This window comes from Cupressus sempervirens, chromosome 10 (assembly GCF_028749045.1).
Source record: "Cupressus sempervirens isolate cs-2001-9-10 chromosome 10, ASM2874904v1, whole genome shotgun sequence".
NCBI classification, from domain to species: domain Eukaryota; kingdom Viridiplantae; phylum Streptophyta; class Pinopsida; order Cupressales; family Cupressaceae; genus Cupressus; species Cupressus sempervirens.
Window position 1 is genome coordinate 638,791,495 of NC_143127.1, and position 20,050 is coordinate 638,811,544.

Sequence of the window (20,050 nt, forward strand, 5' to 3'; positions counted from 1 at the left end):
CATGATGACTTGTTGGATCTACAAGTTGTGCAGTGTTGTAAGCGGTCTATACTTACAGGTTGCATTTATAACTTGGTTATGGGTTGTCTTTGCCCATTGATATTTCATTATTGATGCATATTCAGATTGGTGGCTTGGATTTGGGTTGTCTATGCCCTAAGTCACATGATTTACTATTTTCTTCATGTAGAAGGGATGAGATGTTGTTACCAGGTACAGTCATGGCAGAGGATTGTGGTTGACTATTTTATGCTGGCAGGTTGGACATATTGAGAACCAGATGCTCAGTTCATGGATGTGATCATGGTGCCATAGATTTTGGCATGACATGATTGGTTATACAGATACATCCTTGATGTTCATTAGCATGGATTTCTGATTTGGTTATGGTGGTATATCTTCTTGGTTGAGGATCATGGTTATTTGGTTTCTTTTGAGGAGCTCATGATGTGCACTTTGAGTTCTTTGATGGTTTGATGCCTTGGTTGATTCTCATGGTTAGAGGATGGGTTTTTTCATCATGATGTCATGGATAGCTTGGATACACGATTTAGTGGGAGCTTGTGACAGTGATGAGGTGATAGTGTAGGATTAGTTCCTGGTTTGGTTTGGATCTTCATGTAGGAGATGGATTTTATAATGCCATTGGTGACTTGGTACCACGGTTGAGTGAGAGTTTTTTGGCATTGATATATTTATTGAGTGTTTGCAGATGTTGGAGGGTTGTCTTAGATCCTATTGCAGCAGAAGCGTCTTTGACATTTACATGGTGCACTTGTTATCTTCATGGTGTATGAAGATGGTTAGATCTTGAGGACTCATGGAGTTCTTGGTTATCTTCATGGTATGTGGAGATGGTTCTTCCTGGTATGTGGAGATGGTTTTCTTCATGGTGTGTGGAGATGGTTGCATCTTGAGGACTCACAAGGTTCTTGGCAAAGGTGTGGTTTATGCTTTTATTTGGCATGTTATCCTTGGTATGAGGATGGTTTATTTATTATGCCATGGTATACTCTTGATATGCATTTAGAGTTGTGACATGTTATAGTGTGTTCATGTGGAGCATGTTATCTCTTTAGTTGAGATGGTAAGATCATGTTGTCATGTTTATGTTCCTGAGGCCATGGTTGGAACTTTGACATTGATCTTGGTTTAGTTTCTTGGTATTGAGTACACTAATCATAATCTGGATACTTCATGATATTTATATGTTGCATTTGGAGTTGGCATGGATTGATTGGTTACAGGTGCTCATGGATACTTAGAGACGGTGGTGATGCTGATTTCTCTTGGATTAGAGAAGTATTTGTTGGGACAGTTGATGGTTTTAGCAGGAAGTCCGAAGGGCAATCACCTAATATGGACTTGAGAGGAGATTGTTCTTAGAAGAGTCTTGGTTGGAGACTTGGGTATCTTGATGAGCATTCTCATTCCCCACTCTTGGTCTACTCGGCGGTTTGCTACTTGAGAGGTATAGCCCATTATTTTCTCTCAGTTGCATTATATTTATGCTTGTCTTTCATGGATATGGATCTTGAGCTATGGTACATGAGTTAGTTGAGGGTTCATTTGAGAGATGGCTTAGCATTGGTTATCTCCATGTGCATATGTTGTTATGTTGGTTGAGTTTGGGAGATGGTTTTATATTGGGCATATTTCTTGGATTAGGAATGGTTATTCCTTGGTTTAGGAATGGTTTATTGAGTTTGATCTTCTTGTGAGAGGCTTACATCCATGATTAGTTATATGGTATGGTTTGGGTGTTGTTGAGGCTTCTTGTTGGGGTTTTATGGAGGAGATCATACTTGCACAGTTTACATCTAGAGGTGTGTGTAGAAGGACATGATACAGGTTATGATTTGCATGGTTTCTCTAGTCTTGGTTATCTTCCTGGATGTTTGGTTTTGCTTACACTGGATTTGAGATTGGTTAGAGATTGTGATCACTGGTTTGTGCTCATGTATGTCATGTGAGAGATGACATGGTTATTACTTTATCTCTTTCCTCTGTTAGTTGTAGAGAATTTGGGAGACTATTGGAGACTTTTTATGAGAGTTTTTTCTTGCAGGATATTGGTTTATGTATTGTGGATGTCCTTGATACTACATGGATTCACTTCTTTGAGATGTGTTGAGTGGATTGGTTATAGATTTGACATTATCTTTTGCAGTGGGAGCTTCTTGGTATATATGTGGCAGGTATTGCTCTTGAGGCTTGTGATTGTAGGTTGTAGATTGGATATGTCAGTGATATGAGATTCACTTGTTATACCTTTGAGGTATGGATAGTTGGATGGGTTTGGCACTTTGCTGTGGGTGCTATTTCAGCTATGGATATTTTGACAACTACGGATACATGTGATTACCTTTGGATCAGGTTTTTGTGCTTGGAATTTTAGTTGGTACAGGATTTTATGATCTTCTAATGTGACAGGTTGGGTGGCTTTCTCTTTGGATGGCTTCTATGTATGTCCAATGGGAGTGGCATAATAGGAGGTGAGATCATTCATGTTTGAGATGCTGGATACTTTGATTTTGTCACGGGTACCAGGATGGAGCACTTGGTGTATTTTGATCCATGATGGTGGATGTGCTGGGAGGGATTGTTCCCTTGTTCATTTTGTGTGGCTACGGATTGACCCTATGCAATGTATACAACAAGTGGGAGATTGTTGAGATAATGAGTGTTGCACACATTGCATAATATTGTTATTTTATTATTTTATTTTTATTATGTAATGTTGTGCCTAGATGGACGTGCAACATGTAAAGATTCCCATGGAATATTCTTGATGAGTTGTATTGTAACATTGTAAAAATATTTTATGTAATTATTTAATATTGGGGAAAAGAATTAAATGCCCAATATTAAAAGTGGGGTCAGTGGGTTAGGTAGCACATGGTTTTAGCATATGGTTTATGTAATACCACTTGGTGGTTTTGTGGGACTTGCTACTATATAAGCAGCCACAAGGGTAGTTGTTGTAGAGAGGAAGAGTGACAAAGAGAAGACAAAAGGCAAGAGTCGAGCGGGACAAGGCTTGACAGGTTAGCCAAGGGAGCATTTGTGAAGGTTGAAAGCATGGCATGGGATGTGTGGATTCATGCTTGTTCACATAGTTTGCTCGGTTGTGGCTATGGCCATGAAGGCTTCCATGGTTGTATGGAAATGGTATTTTTGCTAAATAATAGATGGTGATGGATGCTTTTGGAGGCTGGGTTTTTCCCTCAATGAGGGTTTTCCAGGGTATATCTTGTGTCACAATTTTGTGGGTATGTTGTCTATTCTCTTGCATGTGGATTTTAATTCCATATTTATTTTAGATTTATTATGGGTTATGTGGAAACGGTTATATTCTTTATTGCCAAGTTTCCTTACAAATTTCTCATTCAATTGTGTTGCTCAGTACCCTACAACCAAATAAACCAAAATCATGATCAATTAGCATTATAACAAAAACTTTAAGAAGACTAAGATCAACATGTTTCCCCTCCCTCGTGGACGATTGCGAACATAATTGCTGAGACTTGCGCCACTCTTACAAAGTTCAATAAGGTCCACGTCACTCATGTTTATAGAGAGGCAAACCCAGTTGCTGATTGGTTTGCTAATAAAGGGGTTAACGCCACCAATAATCTGACCTGGCATGCCGGAAAAGATTTTCCGACGGAGGCAAAGTTGCTCATCGACCAAGATAAAATCTTGGGAAGGACGGCTCAAATCCAATGCAATTATGGATAATAAAGATTGCTTAATAAATGGTAAGTTCCATTATTGGCATCGTGATTTTCACCAGCAAAAGGGGTTTCCTCTGACATTTTGACACGTTCGAAAGGACGATACCATTATTTTCAGAAAGGGGTATATTCACGGGTATCATAAAAGAAACATCACCATTTTTTCGAATGCAAATAACTTGCACAGTTTAGAGTTCATGAGAATTGTGGAAGTTGATCAGGTAAACATGACAGGTGAGAGGAGCAGAAAGGAGCCGGTGGGGGAAGTTTAGAAGTGGAAGAACAAGGCCAAAGTTTGGAGAGAGCTGGAAAAGGGTGGGGTTACTAATTTCTTCAAGAAACTTCATGGCTCGGATCCTGAGATCACTAACAGCATGGTGAATTCGTGGAATAATGGTAAGGTTAAGGTGAACGGGGTCTAATTTCAAATTACTGAGGATGTGGTTGCTGAAGTCACGGGGATTCTGATGGAGGGGCATAAATTCTTCAAAGACAAGAAGATGTCTTCTAATGCAATCAAGGATTTTGTGAAAAACACTGAAGAGCTGAACAAGCTGGGCAAGAAAGAGACGTTTTTTGTAACAGATACTATAAATAAGCTCTGGAGGTATGTTCTCTACGCTATCATTGAATATATAACCCTAGACCCTAGGTTTGATAGGGTTAGAACTCACCATTTTGTGATTCTGAATCATTTTCGCCATGGTAGTAAGATCTCCTTCCCGTATTATCTTTTTAACTCGATGAACAAGGCCATTTCTAGTTTTAAAAAGAAAGCTACCGTCAACCCGACACTGCATGAGGGTCTTCTACTTCTGATTCATGAGCATTTCCACGCTCAAACCATTAGCAAAAACCCTATCCAGGGGGCGGATGTTGACAAGAGCAGCTCCAATTTTTCCTCAAATTTCGACGATGTCGAGAGCATCAGCTTTGATGAGGTTTTTGAGCATTCAGGTAAGAAGACTAAAAGCCATAAGAAGGATTACCCCTCTATCAAATTTCCCAGCAGAAAGAGCCCTAGAGGTCATACCCCAGCTAAAACTGGCTCTGCTAAGGTGGAGGAGGAAATGGATACTGATGATTCTGACAAGGTTTCGAAGGAGGAGCTGGATGAGGAGAAACTGAGAAAAAGACAGAAGAGGGAGGGAGAGAGCATGGAGCGCTCCAGTAGTCAGGGAAAGGATTCTCTGCCCATTCCCCTCTCCCCTATACATCCTCAGCCTCCTTTGGAGGAAAATGACAACTCTAGACAGATTGAAGGGGAAGTGCAAGTTAATAACAGAAGGAAGGCTTGGAAGAACTTCAATGTGAGAACGGCCACTATGGGAATCTACAGAGAGGCGATGAACCCCCAACTCCTGGTGGACGACCTCGAGAAGCCTAGACTCAATGAGCTAATTGACCCGACGGTGGCTATTTCTGATAATGCAAGATAAACGAGCATGAATCTGTTGAACAATGCCCGCAATAGCATGATCGAAAACTTCAAATCAATTAAATGGCTTTTCCATGAGCTTGAGGATGTCAGAGATAGGGTTTCCCAAATGGAAAAAATCAAGAGCAAGACAGGTGCAGAAAGCCAAGGCGACCAGAATAGCTGGGAGATTCTGATGGAGAGGAGAGTAAAAAATATTGAGAACTACAATCACAACCTGGCAAGTCAAATGATCTCCCTCCTAGCTTTGATCAACGACAACATGCTTCTCTCTTGGAAAATCTCAAAGATAGGAACCAAATGGAGGAAGATGATAAACAGAACAGAGACAAAGATAGGCTGGATGTGGATAAAGCCAAGGACAACACTATGGAGTAGGATTTGACGAAAGCCCAGGATCATAAGGCAGAAGAGCAACAAGAGTGCGCCGAAGCTGCCCAGACCATGATCGAGATGGAGAAGTAGTCTGCTAGGTTGGGTCTCTGTCCTTTGGTTTTTGTTTCTCCTGGCTTTGGCTTTTTGTCTGGTCTCTGTTTTTTTGGTTGGTTCTCTGGCCTTTTTAGTGGGCAGTTGTTTCGGGCTGGGCCTTTGGGCTTATTTTCAGCCGTAAGGCTTATGTTTTGGTTGTGCATTTTTTTGCTTATTTTCAGCCTTTCTTGTTGTTAAACTTATGGGTTTCAGGACCCCTTAAAACCTGTTTACCTTATCAAAAACATGTTACCAATATGGTTGCAATTAGTAGAGATCAATTTTGGTGAATGAAGGCATGACACATTTCAACAAAGGAAACAAAATATTACTTTTAATAACATCAAAATGTAGAATGTGGCAATAGTCAAAAAAAGGAACTCAGTGATAGAACTACAATGTAAATAGTGAAGAATCATTGTCTATAGCCACTTAAGCATCCATATGTCTTTGGTTTCTCTCCCTCCCATCCAAAATAAGATTCAACCACTCTAAATCAAGAAGGCATGTGTAGTAGCATTCCATATGCATGGACAATAGGTGGAGTTGAAAAAATGCACCATGTTTACATTAATGACCTGTATCAAAAATGCAAACATGTTGCATTTTTCAGCTCCACCTGGTTTCCTATGCATATCAATTGAGATTGCATATTGAACTAGGGCTTCCTTCTGCATTTCCTAAAACCAAGATAGATGAAAATAGTTATTCAAAAATATAGATTTATGGAACCAATGACATGTAATTATGACCCAAATTATAAAACCATTGGCCTCAGTTGTATATATAAGTCATCATGGTCAAAATAGTCAAGGGGGTAAGGGTAGAATTGTTGGAAATGTAATGTAAGCTAGGTGACTAAGAGGGGGGTGAACTAGGAACCACTTAAGACTTCTTCAATTAAACCACTTTTTTAAGTTATCTAATCTACTTGCATGCAAGAAACATAAAGTAGTAAAGTATAAACACCATAACACAATATTTGGTAACCCAGGAACCCTCCAAGTAGAAGGTAAAACTAGGGTGGGGATGACACCCACAATGCTTCAATATTGTAGTAATAAAGTTGGCCTGTTAAGGCTTCAAAATTATCACTTCTGGTGATCTTACTCAATTAAGAGTAATAATTACTATTACGTCCACCTTGTGAAAGGATTTATACAATATATTTAAGTATGTACTCTATTAGGACTTTCTACAAAGGATTGTAGGTCCACTCGATTAAAGGATTTGGGATTGATGCTCCTATTAGGATGGATTGATCTCTAAAATTCAAATCTAATTTTTGATGAAGGTTTTTTGAATCACCTAATTGTGATACATGAGTCTCTTTGTTTCCTTAGAATGCTTGTAGCCTTAAAACAATCTGCTCTTCCATATTCGCTAATGTTCTTCAATTATAATTCTTACATATCATATTTGGATAAAGAAAATACTCCATACTTATATCCATCCATATAATTATTTCATACGTTGGCTAAAACATAACTAATTCCAAAAACAATTACCAAGTCAACTCAATGTTGTAATTCAGGTCTAATTGCTTACTCAGGCAATGTTGAAGATACTCAGGAAACACTGTCACCTTGGCTAACTTTGGCACTCAACTGATATTGGATGTTTGGTTCATATTGATCACTTGGTAGATACTTCTAACTCAGTTTGCACTATTCTACTAGCTTGATTATCACCTTGGAACAAACTTGCTCTATTGACTCGGTTCACGTTGGAGCTTGGTAGACACTATCAACTCAATTGACACTACATCTGATTGTGAACTATCAACTCGATTAACACTACAACTTTATGTAAGGTTTAACTTTGATTGCTTGGTTCCTTTATGAGTTTGGTTAACACTGCATACTAGTAACTTGGTTACTATTGTCTTTTCATTATGACTAAGTATTTTGACACTAATTGATAATATATCTTGCCATAAGATTAACGATCTCCCTTTTGGCATTAGTGACAAAAATACTTATCATGCATAAGATCTGAAAAACTTCTTCAGTCAAAATCCCCCTTTGAGTATACTCTATTATGTAGCTCGGTTTGCACTAAAGACTCTACAACTCGGTTTGAATTGAAAACTCTACTTTTGGTTTTTCAAAATTGTTTTTGATTTTTTGCTCTTTTTTCTTTACATATTTCCCTTTACATGTATATAATTATGTACATTTACTTTCTCTGTATACTTTCCCCCTTTGTACACCTTCTTCCCCCTTTTACATCTTCTTCCCCCTTGGTTTTGTTACAAATGCCAAAATATTTACAAGGTTAGACCAAAATGAGAAAGAAAATCATGGTGTACCTTCAAAATTACATACAAATTCTTGTCCTAGTTATCTTGTAGCAACTTAAGATGCATAGATCACTCTAAATATTTGTTGTTAACTCAAGCATGTGATCTACAACTAACAAATTTGTGTCTTTGGCCAATGTCCTTACATGATCCATTATCTTTTGCATGGTGTCCATGTGGGGAAGTATCATACTTTGTATATCAATCAATGTTTCTCTTATTCTAGCCTCTTCCCTTAGTAATTATGCTTGAAGATCTATCAAAAATTTGGTTTTTGCAAAATTAATGGAACTAGAACTAATTCGCACTATCCTTCAAGTCCATGTCAATCTTGGCCAGTTTCTCTTTTATTTCCTTGGTAAAGTTAGTGGAATCACTTAAATTTACAAATAAAGATACAACATTATTTATAGTAATTTCTAATGTAGAATTAAAGTAGATAGTTCTACTTGATCAATTGCTATATTTTGTGCTACATTTTCTAGCACTTTGTTCTCAAACTTTCTTTCAAATTTCATATGGAGTTTATCCTATCCATCACCGTCCTCATTGAACTTATGTACAATATCAATTAATTGATCAATGATAGGGGCTTTATCAGTTAACTCTATAGATAGAGCATCTACAAATATTTCTTTGATTTCTTCCAAGACTTTTCTCTTATCTCTTTCATCTCTTAGCATTTGTTGCTTTGCTCTTTTCTTCCATAGCTCTCCCAAGGTATTCATTTCCTTAATAGATAGACTAGAGTGGTCCTATTTTGGGATTATAAAATACTTTTCAAGATTAATTCCATCAACTATCTTCCCTTTTCCCTTTCTCTTGACAATTGAAGAAGGAACAATTTCCTTTCCCTTGCCAACTGAGTCCTTCTATTGTTGTAGCTCAGTTGGGACTATATAAGCCCGTTGCTCAATTGAAGGTGGGGGAACTTGTTGCTCGATAACTTCTAGGATGGAGCTTGGTGAAGGTGAAATAGTCTTCACTTTATTACTTTTTTGAACTATGTTCTACTCAAAGGATTGGTGCTCAAATGTTTCCTTATGTGGAGTGGAGGGAAGTGATGCCATGACCTTTGTAGTAATCTTCTCAGCATCAGAATCCTCAATTGTTAGAATGTCTAGAAGAGATCCTTCTTCCATGATATCAAAAATTATTTTTCCACATATTTTTTGTGGACTACACAACATCTTCTATCTTTTTGGAAAAAATTGTAAAGCTTTAAATTCAGGAGTATGTCTACCTTCATGACTATACATTGCCTCCTTGATTTCTTTGTTAAAGAGATTAGGCATCAATTTTCTTAAGGTTTTCTCTCTAATTTCTTTTTCTATTTTCACTACATTAGCCCAATGGTGAGAGATAGCCTTTAGTAGGGCTTCAAGGGATTTCCCTCTAAGTTCAAAAGGTTCATATTTCCATTTTGCCATCTTCTCAACCATTGCATCTTCAATCTTCTTCTGCTCATCCTTGCTTCTTGTTTCATATTTTAGATATCTAAAATCTACCATTTCACTACCTTCTTTTAGTGTCTTAAGTATTATTTCAAAGGTAGGTGGTTACCTTTTGAGAAAGATAGTAGGAGTATTGTCTTCATTATCATCATCAACATCATCATCATCATCAAGCTTCAGTTTCTTCCTTGATTTTCTTGGCTTTGAGGTAGTAGTCACAGGAGAAGACCTTGTAGTTCTCCTTGGTGGAGGCTTGGATGGGGTCTTCACCTTCTTTTTGGGAGGTTCCTCTACCTCTTCTTCTTCACTTTCCTCTTCCTCTTCCTCTTCATCTTCCTCTTCTACATCATTACCCTTACCTTTAGTGATCATGAGAGATGAGTTTGATTTTTCAAGTTTCTTTCCAATGCTTTCTAGCCTCTTATTCCCTCTCTTCAAAATTTTATGGATATGAATCTCAAGTGAGATTCTTATTTTAGCTTCATCATATGTCCCAAAATAAGTAGCCTTGGGATCCACTGGCTCATTTATGAGAGCCTTAACAATGTCTCTTGTCTCATCAATATTCATCTCATATGATAGAGGTTTAACCCATGTTACCCTAGGTTTGACTGTCTATATATGAATTCTATCACAATTAACCAAGAAGCATATATCCTACTCATAATCTTTTACAAGTTTCTTAGGGATCCTAAGCCTACTTTTCATCCTTTATCTAAAATTTTCAAAGTATGCATACATGATGCTTTCAAATTTCCCACCCATCTCATTTATGAATTCATTAATCTGATACAGAATTGGGGTGTCTTTCTTTCAAACAACATTTCCTTTATAAGGAAATAATTTTTGAACATAAAATAATAAACATACTAGGAGTGAACAAAACTTACATGAATTATACTTTGAGGCTCGAATCCTCTCCATGTTCTTGCTTAGTTGGGTGCATTGAAGCTCGGCTAGGTCAAAATATAGATTCTTCTTAACTATCTTGTATGCCAGGTCCACTACCTCACACTGGTACATTATTTTCATAGCTTGAATTATAGATTTTGTGTGCAATGAGATGGATGCCAAACTTGATTTCCATGTCTATCACATCATTGAGCTTCATGCCTCTACCATCCCATTTAGCCAACATTAGCTTTTCTAGTTCTTCTTGACCTAAGGTTTTTGTAGCCTTTGACTTCTCCAACATAGGATACCCTATTATGTTGTCAATCATCTTCTTAGTGATGGGATAGGTTTGTTCCATCCATAATGACATGTTGTGAACTCGACTTTGTATAAGCCTAATCCATTTGATTCAAAAATTCCTTTTCATTTTCATGATGTGGGTTAGACCATTGACCTCTAGATGTTTGTGCTCTGGCTTCAGCACATCATTATCATACAATGCACCATATGCCCGATCTAGCTCAAGATTGCCTAGTTCTTGAATAGAGAAATGATAAAATGAGTTGATGTTGTGAATGAGAAGTACCTTTTAAGGGATTGAAGAGTGATCTCCTTGAGAATCCTTATCCTCGACAATTGTTGGATATAGGTGGAATTTTGGAGGAATGCAATCCAAACTTTTTACCAACATTTCTGAGCCCTTCTTGACCTTTGAATTGGAGGATTTTGCCATGATACTTAGTTGATGAAGGTCTTGAAGCTTCTATCTTTTCCTAAGAATTTCCTTCAACAAACTTACACCTAATTGCTTTGGGGCTCAAGGAATGTTGCACTCTTTAGAAAACTCTAAATTTGTGGTAAAAATGAAACTATAATTTCTCCTTTTTATCAATTTTTCCATTTAAGTCTTCATTAAATTCTTTGTACCTAGGTAGGTAGAATAAGCTTGGTTTGGTCTTCAGCCCTTGAATGCTCAATTATCCCTAAATAACCATGCTTGGTTGAGTCAATGACTCAGTTGAGTCTATCTATGCTCGGTTAGGTCTAAGAGGTAACTCGGTTAGGTCTAACATATTGGTTAGGCCTAAGGAGTGACATGGTTAGAACTAATTACTTTCTTCTATTCAAGTGCATCTAATATTTTGATTTGGACATTCTTTCTTGGATAACTAGAGCTGATGTAGAATATGAATTTTATCATAGCCCTAGTGGCCCCCTTGCATGTTCAACCATAGATAATTGAATTACCCAATCCATTGTCTTGGGTGTCAATAATGTCACTATTTTAACTTGAATTCTCTAGATATTTTCTCACCCATTTCTATTTCATTTGATTTTTGATCATGTCAGCCTTGGATTTATTTTCATTTTCAACTTTACCTCTATTCATGCAGTTCTTTGCATACATAACATCATTTGGTAGGATTTCTTTTTTGGGTCTAATTCTTCATGCAATTAGCTCCAATGTGTCAAAACTATCCACATAGATAAAATCTATACCAAGTTTTGTATTCCCAACCAAAGATTTCTTTAGCAAGTTGTTCATTAGGATTCCAATTCTTGGTTCTACACTCTAAAGATTTATGACCTTGTTTGTTTCATGTGAAACATTTTCCTTCAAACTTAGTTTTCACTATGCATTCATTTGCCTTATGTCCATATTTGTTACAACCGTAACATTTACCATTAAATTTTTTCTTTTTGTTGCTTCAAAATTTATTTGAAGTATGCCTTACCTTTCCATAATTATTTCATGTAGGTCTTTTATTGTTTTGAGCTCCTTGTTGTGATGACTCTCCTTGTTCAATGTAGCCCAATCATGCTTTCCCTTTATGTCTATTCTAAGATATTTTAGCTAATTGACCCATGTTTTCTTGTGATCTCATCATTCTTTCATTGGTTTCTCATTCTACTCTAAGATCATTCCCAAGTCTTTCATTTTCTATCCTTAGATTGTTGACTTCTTGATTTGTGTTGTTTGGTTGATTTTCCATATCTGCCTAATTTAGTGAAAGTTGGTGGATTTCATTGTCCTTTTCTTCTAACTTGATGTTGAGTAGTCTTTTTTCTTCTTCTACCATATTTTTGTCATTTTTAGCATGGTCCTTTTGTTCCATGATTTCACATATCCTAACTAATTGAATCTTTTTTCCAAGTAGATATTCTATAGTTGCATCTACTTCATCTAAATTTCTCTCTTTGCAAATATCTTCAATTCTTTCTTCCATGTACAGATTGTCATTCATCTTTTCTATTAATTATTTTCTTCTTTTCAGGGATTGAGAGACTTGCTCCTTCATTTTCTTGATTTGTTCCATGGCCACATGTAGATCCAACTTTTCATTTTCAATGGCTTTCTCTAGCTTGTATACTTCCATTGTCTCTAATCTTTTCTCTCAAGCTATTAAACTTTTAATAAGAGAACATTTCTCTAATATTAATTGTTGGAAATGTAATGCAAACTAGGTGACTGGGGGGGGGGGGGGGGGGTTGAATCAGGAACCGCTTAAACTTCTTCAATTAAACCACTTTGTTAAGTTGTCTAATATACTTGTATGCAAGAAACATAAAATAGAAAAGTAACAACACCATAACACAATATTTGGTAACCTAGAAATGCTCCAAGTAGAAGGTAAAACTAGGGTGGGGATGAAACCCACAATGCTTCACTATTGTACTAATAAAGTTAGCTTATTAAGGCTTACAAATGATTACTTCTAGTGATCTTACTCAGTTAAGAGTAATAAGGACTATTAGTTCCACCGTGTGAAAGGATTTATATAATACAGTTAAGTATGTACTCTATTAGGAGTTTCTACAAAGGATTGTTACGTCAACCCAGTTAAAGGATTTGGGACTAATGCACTTGTTGGGATGAATTAGTGGATCAATCTTTGAAATGCAACTCTAATTTATGATGAAGATCCTTTGAAGTAAATTGATCAACTAACTATAATAGATGAGTCTTTCCTTTCCTTGGAATATGTGTAGCCTTCAGACAATTTTCTCTTCCATATTTGCTAATGTTCTTTAATTACAATTCTTACATATCATATTTGGATTTAAAAAATTACTTCATAGTTATATCCATCCAAATAATTCCTGCATAGGTTGGCTACAACATAACTAATTCCAAAAAAAATTATCAAGTCAGCATAGTACTGTAACTCGGGTCTAATGGCTTACTCGAGTGATGTTGAAGATACTCAGACAACACTGTCACCTTGGCTAACTCTAGCACTCAGCTGATACTAGATGCTCAATTCATGTTCATCACTTGGTATACACTTCTGACTCAATTTGTATTATTCATGTTCATCATATATATATATATATATATATATATATACATATATATATATATATGTATATATATATATATGTATATATATATATATATGTATATATATATATATATATGTATGTATATATATATATATATATGTATATATATATATATATATGTATGTATGTATGTATGTATGTATGTATGTATGTATGCATGTATGTATAGACATATATATATATATGTATGTATATGTATGTATGTATATATATGTATATACATATATATACACACATACATATACATACATACATATATATATATACATGCATACATACATACATACATACATACATACATACATATATAAATATACAAAATCAGTTTATTATGTTTATAGGGTAATTACAAAGGTGGACGTTGGTTTTAGTAGATTGTATTGGTCTATAAAAGATGTCAAAGCCTGGTGATAAGTGTAATGGTAGAATGAGTTTTGATCATCAATTAAGGGAAAGTTTCTATATTTGTATATGCTTTGACTTATATAACTCTCCTTTTGTTATCTTTTCATTACATTTTTTGCATGTTGCACTCAAACTTTTTGCATTCTCAATCACATACTCATTGTTATCATCCTTTGCAACACTTACACTAGTACTTTGAGATACCCCTTCCAAAGGATTATCCACATACTTCCTTAGCTTTTTTTGATCTTCCCATCTAAACATATCAACCCCTTCTATGTCATCTAACTTGAAATTACATTAGCAATATAGTTTAGCATTTGTGCCTTGAAGACTTTATCAAAGTAAATGTCAAGATAATAAATTTTAATTCGAAGCATGAGGAAGAGTTACATACATTTGAATTTGACCACATTTCTTCATAATACACCCTACATGATTCCACAACTAAACCATAGAGGATTAAATGTGTTATTTTGCATGACTGTAATAGCACAGTCATTAAAAAAAAATCAAAATTGAAAGAAATTGTGTGCAAGGAAAGATCTCAACAAAAATGTAGGCAGTATTAGATCAAACCAAACTAGCAAGATCTCAAAGTTGGAATACTTTAGAATAATTGAGAGGGGGGGTGAATCTATTATCCAAGGTTCAAATGTACAAATAAAACTTTTTAGTATTGTAACTTATCCTTATGCATGAATTGATCATTCAATATATTAAACATATGCATATCATTGTCCTATGTCAAAATAACTTTGCAGAAATGTAAACATGCAAAACCACAAAATCAATCACACATTTTGACACAAGGATTTTATATGGAAACCCAATTTGGGAAAAACCACAAATAACATGCTACCAAATTTCACTCTTTTGAAGTAAGCTCTATGAGGAGCCAACCCTATTAAAGGTTTCAATGCATACTACTAAATGTGACCTAGTTAAAGGATTTCAATCACCCTATTAGGATTTAACCTTGTTAGACGACTTTAGAACATTCCATTAGAATGTGTTAGTGTATTAGATTGAATAAGTAATATAATTCTAAATAGTTTTTCAATATAATAATTTATATTGACTGAACCCAATCAAGAAAAATGGAAACTATAATATGTGTATTTGTCACTGCTTTGTATACTGAAGACTATGTGATGTATGTGTTATGTGTATAAGAAAGTCAATGAGGACACTTTCTTATATGTGTATGACTTGTCCAAGAGTCATGACCGATAGCCATGAATCATGCATGAGTCACATCTATTAGGCGTGACTTATGTAAACTGCAGATAAACTAATGTCGACACCCAATAACTAATAACATATGAATGGGATGAGATTATAATGTGTTGATGGGAGGAGATTAGTTTATTCATAACTTATTTATGTATTCATATATTTATTTTAGGATATCTTAATACAGACACACATATGTATGTATGTATGTATTTATGTATGTATGTATGTATACATACATACATACATACATATATGTATGTATTTATATATATATATATATATATATATATATATATATATATATATATATAGTATATGAAATATCTGAACCATATAGAATAACATAAATATCAATATAAGAGTTATTAATAATTCTTCAACTAATCTATACATTAACACTCCCTCTTAGATTAGTAAGATAAATACACATAAGAGGTCTTTGATTAGAAGACTTCTTTATACAATGTTAGATAAGTGTTGATTCATCAATTAATCAACTTATAGTTGACATCATGTAATATGAGAGTTGGCATATTAGAATATCAATCACATGATATTCACCAAGCTCTCTAAAGCAATGGCCTATCAAAAACATCAACTGAATGATGATCACTGAGTTCTCAGTGTGGTAATGGTCTATCAGAATATTAGGGCAAGATATTCACCAAGTACTAGAAATATATCTATACATGCAACTTGTAGATAATCAAATTAATGATATTAAACACCTAGTTATTGATTTATAAGATAAATCCTTTACATGAAATAATTTCACAAGAATGAATCATGCTACAAGTTATTGTAAGGATGTCACTTTACAACAACTTTTGCTGATACAAGTGAGATCATTTTGAAGTTGTCACTTCTTAATGATTAACATGAGTTTTATAAATTTATAATATTTAAAATGTACAATAATCAATTTCTCTGAGATATTTCCTCAGATTTTACAATCATACCAATTTCTTTACAAAAATGCTCCACTTTTGTCTTAGCAAGTTGTTTCGTAAGAGAGTCTACAATTTGATCCTCTATACTAATATATTTCAACTTGATTGCACCCTTCTCAACTATGTCTCAAACATAGTGGTATGGTATCTTGATGTGTTTTGATCTGCTATGAAACACTGGATTAAGAGATAGCTTCATGCATCTCTGGTGATCACAATAAATAGTAGTACGTGGAAGTGGCTTCCCTCCTCAACCATACAGTTTCTCTTGCTCCCATAGATGTAGCTATTTACTCGACTTCTGTAGAACTCTATTTTATTGAAGACTGCTTCTGACTAAAACAAGATATTAGTATTGAACCCAAGGTAAAACAACATCTTTAAGTGCTCTTACGATTCTCTAAATTTCCTACCCAATCAAAATATGTATATCCTCTTAGATTTAGTTCAGTTTTAGTGTATTTGAGACCATATCCAATTGTACCACTAAGATACTTGAGAATGTTTTTTGCTGCTACTAAATGAGTTTGTTTAGGTTTACACATGAACTAACTAAGAATATTTACCACATTACAAATGCCAGGTCTTGTGTTTACCAAATACATTAAAGAACCAATTATCTATCAATATAGAGTAGGATCAACACTTTTAGAATCTTCAATTGCTTCTTTTAGTTTTTGGATATTTGTTTCCATAGGAGTTTTTATTGCCTTGCTATCCAACATGCCAAATCAATTGAGTAGATCTAGAGTATACTTTGCTTGATTTAAGAAGATTCCTTTTTAATGCTACCATACTTCTAGTCCCAAGAAGTAGTGTAGCATTCCTAGATCTTTCATTTCAAATTCAGATATGAGATGTTGTTTATATTTTTTAATTAGATGATCTTCTTCTATAATCAAAAGATCATCAACATATAGAACCATGATTAACGTATCCCCTTGTATTATCTTCTAATATAAATTTGGATTTGCAATGTTTTTAGAGAAGTCAAGTTTAGTTAGATGTTGATCTATCCATTCATACCAAGCTCAGGGAGCTTGTTTCAATCCATATAAAGCCTTTTTTAATTTTCATACATGAGATTGTTTATTGTGTACTTCAAATCCTTCTACTTGTTCAAGATAAACTTCCTCTTCTATAACACCATTCAAAAATGCAATTTTTACATGCATTTGATAATTTTTTCATCCCTTGGATGCAGCAATGGCTAAAATAGTTCTGACTGAAGTATATCTAGCTACTGGAAAAAAAAAATTCTCATAATCTATTCCTTCATTTTAGGAAAATTCTCTTGCTAAAAACCTTGCTTTATACTTGTCAATACTTCCATCTACATCATGTTTAATTTTAAATAGCCATTTTGAGGAGCCAATTGATTTATTTTTGGATCTAGCAACAATATCCCAAACATCATTTCTAAGTATGGAGTTATATTCTTCTATCATGGCATCTTTCCAATGTTGATGTTTTATTGCTTCTTTTACATCAGATGTTCAAATTTGGAGATTTCACTCATTAATGCAATGTAACTTGAGTATATGTTAGGATTTTTTATTTCCCTAATGAAATCTAAGGGAATGGAATTATTTTCTTCAATTATCTTTCTAGCCCATAGTGGTCTTTTCTTTTCCTCAGAGGTGTGAGTAATGCCTATGAGTTCAATTAATTTATCTTCCTCCATTATAGACTCCCTCTCATTGTCAGAGTTTTTTCCTTTTAGAGTTTCTTCTAAATTTGATTCATTTTCATCTTTAGATCTTTTATAGGCCAAATCTTCATCAAATATTACATCTCGACTTAGTTCAATATTTCTTTGTCCATGGATATAGCTATGATAAGCTTTGGAAGTTTAACTATAACCTACAAAGATTCATTTCTTTCCGGAGGGCTCTAGTTTGGTTCTCTTCTCTTTAGGAATATGTATATAGATAGGGCAACCAAAATTCTCAAGTATTTAAGATCAGGTTTCATCTTGATAAATGCCTCTTTAGGGGTCTTGAATTCAAGATGAGAGTGAGAACATCTATTTTGAAGGAAAACAACAGTATTTCAAGCTTCTCCACAAAGAAAAGTTTCAAGATTTTGATCATGAAGCATTGCTTTAGCAGAATGAACTATTGATCTATTCTTTCTCTTAGTTATTCCATTATGTTGAAGATTATAAGGAACAGAACAATCCCTCTTGATTTCAACAATTTTACAATAATTTATAAAGATATTAGAGATGTATCTTTTACCACTATTTGTTCTTAAGACTTTTATTTTCTTTCCAAAAATATTTTCTACAAGGGCTTTAAACTCTTTAAATTTTGTCAAGATTTCTTCAAATTCTTTACTTTTAAGAAAATAGATTCAAGTCTTCCTAGAGAAATCATCCACAAATATGATATAGTATAGAGAACCTCCTAGAGAAGGAACTGACATATGACCACATAAGTCTGAGTGAATAAGTTCTAGAACTTCTTTGGATTTGGTTTGACTATATTGAAATATAGTTTTAATATTCTTCCCTAGAGCATAACCTTTATAGGTTCCTTCATGGTATGGATTAAGTTTAGTTATACTTGTTACCATTTTTCCTGGAGAAGGTAATCCTCAAAAATGAAGATAACCTAGTCTCATGTGCTAGATTTCATTTTCTTTGAAAGAATCATGAATTAGAGTTGAATGAGTGAGAGAGTTAATTTGATAAAGACATCAATGTATGGAGCCAATATTGTATGCATTTTTTATGTTATAATTCTTAGGCCAAGCTAAGACCTTTCCTTGCATAAATGTAACTCTAAATCCTTCATCTTCAAGAGTAGAGATAGAAAGAAAGTTTCTTTTTATACTAGGTACATATAGTACCTTAGTAAGTTCAATTGTTTTCCTTGATTTTAGATGAATAGTACATGTTTCTATTCCCATTATAGGATAGCTTGTATCATCTCCAATGGTTACTTCATCAACATAGTCTTCTTTGATAGAGTCTAACTATCCTATAAAACTTATAATATGTCGAGAGGCTCTACTGTCAATTACCCAAGTACTAGATCTAGTTGATGCTTCACTAGAGAGAGTTGAATAGAAAGCATTATATTCAGAATATCCATTTGAGTTTTGAGTAGTTGCAAATGAATCTTGTGGCTTAATTCTATCATGACATCTAGATGTTGGATACCCAATTTTGTCACATCTAAAACGTCGCATTTTGGAGAAGTAGGTGGTTTCCTTTTTCCTTTGAATTTTCTTTTCTTCTTATTTACTTGAGTGGAGAGAACTTGTAAATCTTCTTTTGAGGAGGAAACATTTTGGCCTCGAGCTACTTGCATACACTCTTCTTGTATACAATCAGCTTTAAGTCTTTCAAATTTAGGTAGTTTTGACTTAGAGCATATCCCTTGTCTAAAGGTATTACATGATGATGGAAGGCCTTTAAGAGCTATTATTATTAACTCCTTTCCATCACAAATGTGTCCTATGGATGAGAGTTGATTTCAAAGTTTAGTTATTCTCATAAAGTAGGAGGAAATTTTCTCTCCTTTATTCATTTTAATATTTGATATTTTTTCCTTTAATGTAATGAATCAAACAACATTATTTATCTCAAACATATTTTCAAGAGCATTGTACATCTCATGTGCAGTGTCCAATATTGAGATTATACGAAGTAGATGAGTTTTAACACTGTCCACAATAATTTTCATAGCTTTAGTTTTGTCACTTGCCCATTTTTCTGGTTCATCATTTCCTTTAGGTATTAGGTCAAATTTTTCAATAAACTTATTTAGGTTGTGTTCTTTAAGATTTTCAATCATAATTTCCAACTTGCA